Source organism: Acinonyx jubatus, chromosome B1, assembly GCF_027475565.1.
Source record: "Acinonyx jubatus isolate Ajub_Pintada_27869175 chromosome B1, VMU_Ajub_asm_v1.0, whole genome shotgun sequence".
Taxonomy (NCBI): domain Eukaryota; kingdom Metazoa; phylum Chordata; class Mammalia; order Carnivora; family Felidae; genus Acinonyx; species Acinonyx jubatus.
The window spans coordinates 190,672,873-190,682,568 of NC_069382.1; the positions used below are offsets into that span (position 1 = coordinate 190,672,873).

The 9,696-nt window shown below is 41.2% G+C and overlaps 1 non-coding gene across 1 annotated transcript; it reads left to right on the forward strand.

The window, feature by feature from the left end:
- The first annotated feature begins 201 nt into the window (after positions 1 to 201).
- On the forward strand, positions 202 to 286 carry TRNAR-UCU (transfer RNA arginine (anticodon UCU)). Its single transcript has one exon. It is a non-coding gene; the product is annotated as a tRNA-Arg (tRNA).
- The last annotated feature ends 9,410 nt before the right edge of the window (positions 287 to 9,696 follow it).

Sequence of the window (9,696 nt, forward strand, 5' to 3'; positions counted from 1 at the left end):
GAAGAAACCTGAACTGAATATATAAAATAAATGGCCCAAAGTCAGAGCTAGCAAGTAGCTGAGCCAAATAGAAACCAACCCTTGTTGATTAGCTTATGGCTTTTGTTTACTTGTATTCATTTTCATCGTTTTTAACTTTGCCAGCTGACTAGAGTCTATCTTTCTGAGCCTCCAAATTTAAATAAAAAATAGCCTTGGGGCGCCTGGGTGGCTCAGCTGGTTGAGTGTCTGACTTCTGCTCAGGTCATGATCTCCTGGTTCGTGGGTTCAAGCCCCACGTTGGGCTCTGTGCTGACAGCTCAGAGCCTGGAGCCTGCTTCAGATTCTATGTCTCCCTGTCTCTCTGCCCTCTCCAGCTCGTGCTCTGTCTCTGTCTCTGTCTCTCTTAAAAATAAATAAACATTAAAAAAAATAACCTTGCCTTGATGGACTCTCAATGGCACAATGGCAATCATACCCACTTTAGCCTTGTCATCATGTCACAGGGACGTCTTTACGAATCATAATTACTTTAATGCTAACATTTGCGATGTTATTTATGATTTTAAATGAGCACATCTGTTATTCGCTTTTTTCGTTCAACAAATGTCTGTGGAGTACCCTGTGTGCAAGTAGGCAGAGCTCTGAAATGGGGGGCCAAGATTCCCTGCCCCCAGTGTACATGTTTTATATAGTCCCCAGGATTGCAGATATGATAGATTTTGCTCCTGCAATTGGGCTATATTCCTTGACAAGTTGACCTTAAGGTCAGGAGATTATCCAGGTAGGCCTCATTGAATCACATGACTCCTTTGAAAACAGTTTTCCAGCTGGTTATTGAAGAGGAAGTCAGATATTCAAAGCACAAGAAGGGTTTAGTGTGCAGTTGAGCCTTAAACGTGGAGGAGGCCACATGTTAAGGAACTTGGGTGGCCTCTAGGAGCTAAGGATGGCTCCTGGATGACAGTTAGCAGGGGAATGAAGACTCAATCTTACAGTCTCATGGGGTTGGATTTTGTCAACAGACTGAATGAACTTGGAAGCAGATTCTTTAGAGCACCCAGAAAAGAACTCAGCCTGGCTCACACCTTGATTTCAGCTTCTAATGCCCTGAGCAGGTTGTAGACCTAGCCACCCTGGGCTTGGACTCCTGACCTGCAGGACTGTGAAGTAATAAATGGGTGTTGGGTTAAGGAACTAAAATGATGTGATTTGTTATGCACCAATAATACACTAATAAACCCTGTATGTGCCAAGCACAGTTCTTGGTGCTGGGGATATATGGCTTCTGCACTCATTGAATTTATGTTCTGGGAAGAGGGGGGTGAAGGGGATGCAGTGAAGGAAAAACCAATCCATAAGCACACAGTGAAAGATCAGGCTGCAGTTACTGCTGTGGAGAGAGTTACACCGGGGTGGTATGATCGAGAATGTCAGGGTGGTTCCTTCAGATCACCCGATCAAGGGAAGTCTCTTCAAGGTCACCATATCTGGAAAGGTTTGCATGACAAGAAGATTCTGGGGAAAAAAGAAGTCCAGGCAGAGGACGGACCAAAGCAAGAGGCTTCACATGGAAAACAACATGTGTCTGACAGAGAGAAGGGCAGCATGGCCAGGACCTAGATGAGGTTGTGAGATAATTAAAAGAGCAGAGGAGGGTTGGAGAGATGGTCAAAAGCCAGATAACGTAGGACTTTGTGGGTCACAGGAAGGAATTTGAATTTGACTCTAAACATGCTGGGAAGCCATTGGAGGATTGAAACAGGTTATGATATGATTTACATCTTCAAGATTTTGTACAATGTGGAGGCAAATAGAAACATTCCAATTAAAATCAGGAATAGAGCAAGACTTTCCTTTTTTGTTTTCACAAAGTTGAAATATTTTGCCAGCTGTTTATGCATAGAATATATTTAAATTTTTAATGCATTCTTGGGCTCAGGGATATTTTCCCTTTTAACTTATTGTTCTTTATCTTCCCTTCTATGTGTTTATGTTCTTTTTATTGAGAACATTAGGATAAATTTACAGAGAATAATATCCAAAAGTCCAACTGAGAATTGACATTTTAACATACTTATGTGTTCATTTAAAGTTCTTACAGTTTTTAATAAAAAAAAAAGGGAATACTATGTGTAAAAGTAAAGTCCATTTTGTCCTTCATTCCTACCGTACTTTCTGTCTAAGAAGTTAAATGCAACATAGATTTTGTGGGTATCCTTCTAAGCCTTTGTTCAGTTTTTATGATTCTATATACACATGCATATTTTTACTGTTTGGTAGATATTTGCATTAAAATTCTGTCTTTATTGTATACATTGTTTATAAGTAATAGATTTACATAAAAGTTATAATAAATGTTAAAAAAATTGCAGAGGGCAATAGGTAGAGTGAGGAACTAGTTCAGAATTGATTATAGACATTCAGATGAGCAAAGATGGTGGGCTGAACCAGGGCAGTGGTGGAAGATGTAGACAGAAGTGGACAGATTTGAGATCTGCTTCAGAGATAGTGTTGCTAGGTCTTGCCGATGGATTGGATGACAGAGAAGACAGGAAGACTGGACTCAAGATAACTCCTAGATATTTTTAGTGTGAGCAGTTCAGTGGATGGCATTGGCTAAAATAGGGAGGACTAAGATGATGAAGAATCAAGAGGTCTATTTTAGCCATCTAAAGTCTGAGATACCTATTTGACATCAAGTGGAGATGTCAAGTCTGTAGTTGGGTTTAGAAGTCTGGAGTTCAGAAGGGAAGTTAGGACTGGAAACATAAATGTGGAGATGACCAGCAAAATGAGTCATGCTTAAAGCTTGGAGGTTACCTAGGGAGAGACTGCAGATAGAGAAGAGAAAAAGAATGAGGACTGAACTCTAGAGTACTCCAAAATTTAGAGATCAGAGAGTGGAACCAGCATGGAAGGCTGAGCAGGCCTAGCCAACAAATGTGAAGGAAACAGGACAGTCTGGGGTCCTGGAAGCCGAGAAGAGAAAGGGCAGGTCAAGGTGTGAAATCATGTCAGTGACTCTACAGGGCTCACTTACTTTTGATCTCCACCGCAAGCTTGTGCAGTAAGCAGTGACAGAATCACTATTTTCATTTTAGAGATAGAGAAGGCCTTTGAGAGATTATATGGCTATTCTCAAGAGACCTGGCTAATCAGGAGCCCTTCAGAGTATATGGTTCCTAACCCCTGCCCTTCAAGGAAACTCTGAAGCTGCCCTATTTTTTTTTTTTTTCTATTGGGTTGTATCATAGTCATGTCCTGGGGCCTGTGATACATTTAGCCCTCTGTGCCTCTATAAGAAATGAATGCTGGGGTTTTATGGGCTTGTGACCAAGTTCTGTGGTTTTCCTGTCTCCCTTGTTTGTTGTAAGGATGTCAACTAGCACTTCTTCTACTCTAAATGTCCCTGCCTTGAGTGACCCTGGCTTGCCTTCTCTTATTTAAAAAAAAAATAATAATAAATTTACATTGAAGTTAGTTAGCATTTAGTGCAATAATGATTTTAAAATTGTTGAACACTTTACAATATACACCTGAATTTCAAATGTGTGGCAGGTAACTGAATGCTCTTATAGATGATGCTAAGTATGTATTAGTAGAATTCTTTAATTTTTACACCATGTTTGGCCCTGCTGAATAATTGTTAATAATATCATACTAAGCGAAACAGAATGCAAAGATGTGTAGGGCTTGGAATATATAATAGTACTGAATTTCATATATTCCTTCATGGCAAACCAATTTGTACCCAAATCATCTATTTATTGCTAGTTCTGGAAAAGGAGTTTCTATTTGGCTTTAACCTTTAGGAAGTAATCACTGGAATCAAACAGCCTCAAACCCATGATTGAGAATGTTATTCCTTTTTGGTCTCTGCTTGGTTTAAGGAACACTCAGCTACTGAGAAGAATATAAAAGAAAAAAAAATTGAACAATGAAAATCACGCAGAGTAAGGCATTAGAAAAAAAAAACACATTTGCAAGATATGGAGGTTGAGTTTACACATGCAATGATTTGGTTGGTTTGGTAGTGTATGATGAAATTAAAAACATTTGTTTGAAGTGTGAACCTCAGCCAAAGTTTATAAGGAAACTCAATGGACCAGGATTGTTTTATAATGAAAAATTTTAAGATACTAGTTTGGCTGTTTAGTTCATAATAATTTAGTTCTTTCCAAAATAAAATGGCACTTATTTGTTAACCTTTTTACTCAAACTATCTCCTTGATTTTCTGCCTAATGTAGAAGGCAGTCAGCTTATAATATTAAAATAAAAAGGTGTCTTGAAATTGTATTAAGAAGTCTGTTTATTCCTTCTGTGGGGAACTATGTATCCCATTTACAAGGTCAGCGAGAGAGCAAGGAAGGAGACTTACATTTCTGGAGTTCTATTACATATCGAGCACCATATGAGGAGTTTCTACATGCTGTACTCTGGCTTTTTATTTAGGTATATCATATCTTTTCTTCCTTAGGATGAGGGGACAGGGAGAGGTTGATCAGCTGGCCCCAAGTCACACAGCTAGTTAACATTAGAACTCATATATGAACGAGGTGGTCTATGTGCATCCATCAGATACAGGGCTTGGAACAGGGACGCAGGGAGAAGGAAGCCCTTGTTCCTGGAGCACACCTCCATCTCCCCAAACAGACTTTGCCTTGTCACCACAACAATGGCTGTGGAGAAAGGCAATGCCATCCTCACTGTCTTTGCAAAGGACTTGATTCCATCACATGCCCTTTTGGAGGACACCTATTCATGGAGGGGGCAGTCATCTGAAGGATCTGGGGCTCACTGTGTTCCTTGGCTAGGGTTGCCATAATAAAGAACTGTAAACGGAGTGGCTTCAACAACAGAAAGTCATTGCCTCAAAGTTCTGAAACCAGGAGTCCCAGATCAATCTGTCAACATGGTTGGTTCCTTCTGAGGACCGTGAGTGAAGAATCCTTTCCAGGCTTCTCTTCTTGGCTCTGCTTTCACATCATCTTCCCTCTGCGCAGGTCTCTTCAAATTCCCCCCCCCCCCTTTTTTTTTTATAAGGACACCAGTCATACTGGATTAGGGTAGGGCCCACCCTATTGACCTAATTTTAGCTCAGTTAGCTCTGTAAAGACTATCTCCAAATAAAGTCGCATTCTGCGGTTGGGACTTTTTATGAATTTTGGGGGGAAACAACTCAACTCAGAGCGAGCAGAAATCTTTAGTTCATTAACTTATTAATCCATTGACCCCTTATGCCAGACCAGCCACTGTACCGGGAACTGAAGTGTCAAGGCAGCCAATCCCTCACTTAATAACAGGGAAGAGAGATATTAAACAAGTAACTGCAATAAAATGTGAGGAGTGACATAATGGGAGAAATACCAGAAGGTACAAGAGGTGACTAGCAGGTGGTCAGCGAAGGGATTGCAGGGGAAAGTGGTTTCAAGTCTTCCCCTCCACAAACCACAAGGGGGAAAAAGTGCATGATAGCCCCCCTCTGGGGGTCAGGGCATGTAAACCAAGGGCTGTTCACACATGAGGGATATTCCCTTTGCTGAGGTTTCATGCTTCCCTTTTCAAAGCATTTATGCATTTATATTCTATTCTGTATATATGTGTGTTGGTTTTTTAAAAAAAAATAAACAGTTGGGGCGCCTGGGTGGCTCGGTCGGTTAAGCGTCCGACTTCGGCTCAGGTCATGATCTCACGGTCCGTGGGTTCGAGCCCCGCGTCGGGCTCTGTGCTGACAGCGCAGAGCCTGGAGCCTGTTTCGGATTCTGTGTCTCCCTCTCTCTCTGACCCTCCCCCGTTCATGCTCTGTCTCTGTCTCAAAAATAAATAAACGTTAAAAAAAAAAAATTAAAAAAAAAAGAAAAAAATAAACAGTTAATGTTTTAAATCCTTTATGGGCAAGAAAAAGCCAGGCCTAAATGGTTTCCTACCTATCACCAGGAATGTATGCCATTTTTATCTCCTGTTGTATCCCCTGGGGTGCTCATTTTATCCCGGTTCGAAAAATACGGCTCTGATAAGTTTAGACTTCATGCTTGGATTAATCCTAGGCATTCAAGAGTTTGGATTTGCTTTGGTGTGGATTACAAACCTCAGAGCAGCCTAAATTAAATTTGAGTTGGCCTTGATAGATGTTTTAAAATGTGCTACTATGTCCACGGTAGAGATGTTACTAAGAGCTCCATAATATCATTTAGTGATCCTTTTTTGAAAACCCGTGGGAAAAACAGAATTTCTCTGAGGTCTTGGGGCCAGAAATAGCTTTGCTCTTCCAAAGTATACCATGACTCCTTTTAACTGATCATTCTTCCTTCTTTGCTTTGTTTGCCAGGAAGCTCAAAACTAAATTGCCATTTAATCTTCAATATCTGTATGGGACTTTTACTGTTTGGAGTCTGTCTAGTATCATTCTTATTGTTTGCATCTTACTATTTTATCTTTATTATCCTTTCATTTATTTTTTTATTTATAACATAATTCCATTATGTATTGTTACATAGTATATGTGGTTATATATGATATAATAGTATTGCATTGCATCACAGTGTCTATATCGTTTTTTAACGTATTCTTTAAAAAAATTTTTTAAATGTTTATTTATTATTGAGAGACAGAGCATGAGCATGAGCATGGGAGGGGCAGAGAGAAGAGGATACACAGAATCTGAAGGAGGCTCCGGGCTCTGAGCTGTTAGCACAGAGCCTGACGCGGGGTTAGAACTCACAAACCGCGAGATCATGACCTGAGCGGAAGTCAGACGCTTAACCGACTGAGCCACCCAGGCGCCCCTCGCTCTTTAATGTAGTCTAAGTGCAGAGGACATTGTTGTTTATATATCTCGTATCCGTCCTTTTCTTCATCATTTGTAAATTATCCCCCTGTGCATTCACTGATGTACCCTTTCCCATCCCAGCCCGCGGTTTCCGGGAGGCTGGCTCCGTCCTCAGCACCAGAGATGGACTGAACAGTCCAGGGCTAATCCCTCCAATGCTGGCACAGTGGTTCAGGAATGCAGGCCTAAGACAGTCAGCACCTGGCAGGTCCCTGGACTTGAGGGCTGACCCACAAATGGGTGTGTGACCCATTTCAGGCCAGAGAGAGGAGGGGTAGTTTAGTTTCTTGGGCCAGGCATTTCTATCTCCACATAGAAACTACTGGAGTTGGAAGGAAGTAAAAACACCAAGGAAAAGATGATCACAAAATGCAGAGGAGCTGAGCTAGAGTCTCTCGGTTAGTGAATCCTGAGGTCTCACTGGTCTCTAGGCTTCTCCTTTGCTGCTCGGCACAAAATAAAACTAAAAATAGATATCCACTCCAGAGTCTCATCAACATACTGGAGTTTTTAAAGATGCGTTGGATCTAGAAAAGGTTACTATTATTTCAAAAATTTTAGATGTGTGTGTGTGTGTGTGTGTGTACCAGAATCTACAAATTAGAAAGATCTAACTCTGTTATTTCTCATTGCCATCTCTTCTGAACCAGATATAGTCCCTTATTATTTAAGCATTCTGAATTGTTGTTTTGTTATTGCTGCTTTGTTTCTATTCTTACTTAACCCACTTCAAATCCTTTTGGGAGCAAGGCAGAACATACCTAAAACAAAGGTGAATGGTATCTCTTGTTATATATCTCTTTTCTTTCCGCACGTTTGTCCCAATTCTAGGACTGGCTGTTCTCTGGATGCATTCTACCTTCTTGACAGTGCGCTTGCTATTCTCCATTGTTTCCTGTTGGTTAACGAGAGTCAATCCAAACATCACTACTTCAGGAAGACAGACCTGAGCTTGCCTTTTAAAATACGTCCTCAGCACCTTGCCCATCACCTCTTTATTACTGCCTCCCTGACATGGCTCATGGCACTTATGTGCCTCCTCTAGGCAGTAAGTTTCTCAATGGCAGGCACAAGGTTTCTTCACCTTGGCATCATGACTGTGCAGCATAATGCCTGACCAATAGCAGATGCTCACACGGTTTGTATGTGGTTCGTTGTCCAAGGTAAGCAACAGAAATCAAGGAGCAGAGATGTATCGGGTTGTTTAGTAATAGAAGAGGTTTAATCCCACAGGATAAGCTATCTGGTCCTGTACTTTGGAAGGAGCTCAGAAAGTCCAGCATGGATCCTATAATTTCAGTACATTAAGTTTGGAAGAATTCTTAGCTTACCCTTCTCATTTGTCAAATAAGAAATCTGAGGTCCACAACGATGAGGTACCTCTCCCAGGGTTGCATAGGTTATTAGATTCACAGCCAGGAAGAGAACTCAGGTCTCCTTCTCCCCAGACTGCTAGTCGTCCAGCTACTTTTCTGCCATGCTGTGTGCTCTCAATACCTTGTGTGACCTTGGCTTGAGTCACCCAAACCTCGCTGAGTCCTTGCTTTTCCACTGCAGGAATGGAACTTATTCCCACCGGATAGTTGGCTAGAACCACATGATATAAATACACGATAACACTTGGAGAACTATAAATGCACCTTCAAAGCTTAAGGTTCCACCATGGGCTGCTTCTCAACCCTGGGTACTATGCAGAAAAAGTTACTCGCTCCCTTTCGTGACAGGGAACATTGTTGAATCCTGCAATTTGGTGAGTCTATAAAGAGTAACATTCAAGACATTACAGAGAGCATCTTTCCTCATTTGTTTTAACAAGCATTGTTTCATTGTAATAATCTGTGACAAAATGTCTAGCTAACAAGAAAAGAATGCTAAATGCACGAGGTAAAAAGGAGTAAGTCAGCACTGCAGGCTTTTCCTGAAACACTTTGCTATCAACTCTTTTGTACAGTGGGAGATCAGTGCTGCCAGGGAGGCTCCTGTGGGATTTGCCAGCCTCGGGGATGTGTGAAAAGAGTTGGAGTCAAATTGGGTTGCTTACTTAGGTGACGCTCAGTGTGCCTACTTTATGCATTACAAACTTTGTTTAAAAAGGTCTCGACATGGACTATTTAGGGGCATGAGCATGAAATGAAAAGCATGTCAAACCAGATATTTTCTATCCTTCCTGTCCCCTCACGCTCTTCTTCAAAATGTTTATGGAGGGAATTTGAGCAGTTTGTATTTATTAGCAAAACCTATTGTGTCTGGATACTGTGGTAGGAGCTGGGAATTAGACCCACTGGGTGCTTCCCACTCACAACTATAGTCTCTCGAGGAAAAGAGATGAACGGGTAATGAGAGGTTTTGAGGCAAGTACGAGGCCCTGTAGGGGACACCGTGGAGCTCCTCATTATTCCCGGGGATTGCCTGGCAGATCAGAGTGCCTCTAGGCCAGCTTTTAAGCCTGACAGTCAATCTCCTTTGTAAGGTAATCCCAGCTTCCCACTTCTGAGCTTTGATGGTGCCTTCTTTGTCCCACTCTTACCACATTTAACAATGATAACAAAATAGCTGCCATTTAATAAGTACCTGTGTGAGAGTTTCTAAATAACACCTTACACAAGTACTCATGCTTAGTTTAACCTTTCAAATGACTCTAGTTCGGTCAGGAAACAGAATCCAACGTAAGGCTCTCATATACCTCCATCACTGACTCTTCATACAATTTTCTGTTCTGCCTATCTAAATTATTTTTGCCAGTCTCTTTAGCCAAATTTCCCTTACTACTGTGTATTTGTGTAGATGATCCTGTGTATTTGATTAGATGATGATGTTAATGACAGTAGTTGATGTTTATTTGGTGCTTACTATTTGCTATATGTGGTGCTAAACTCTTCACAAG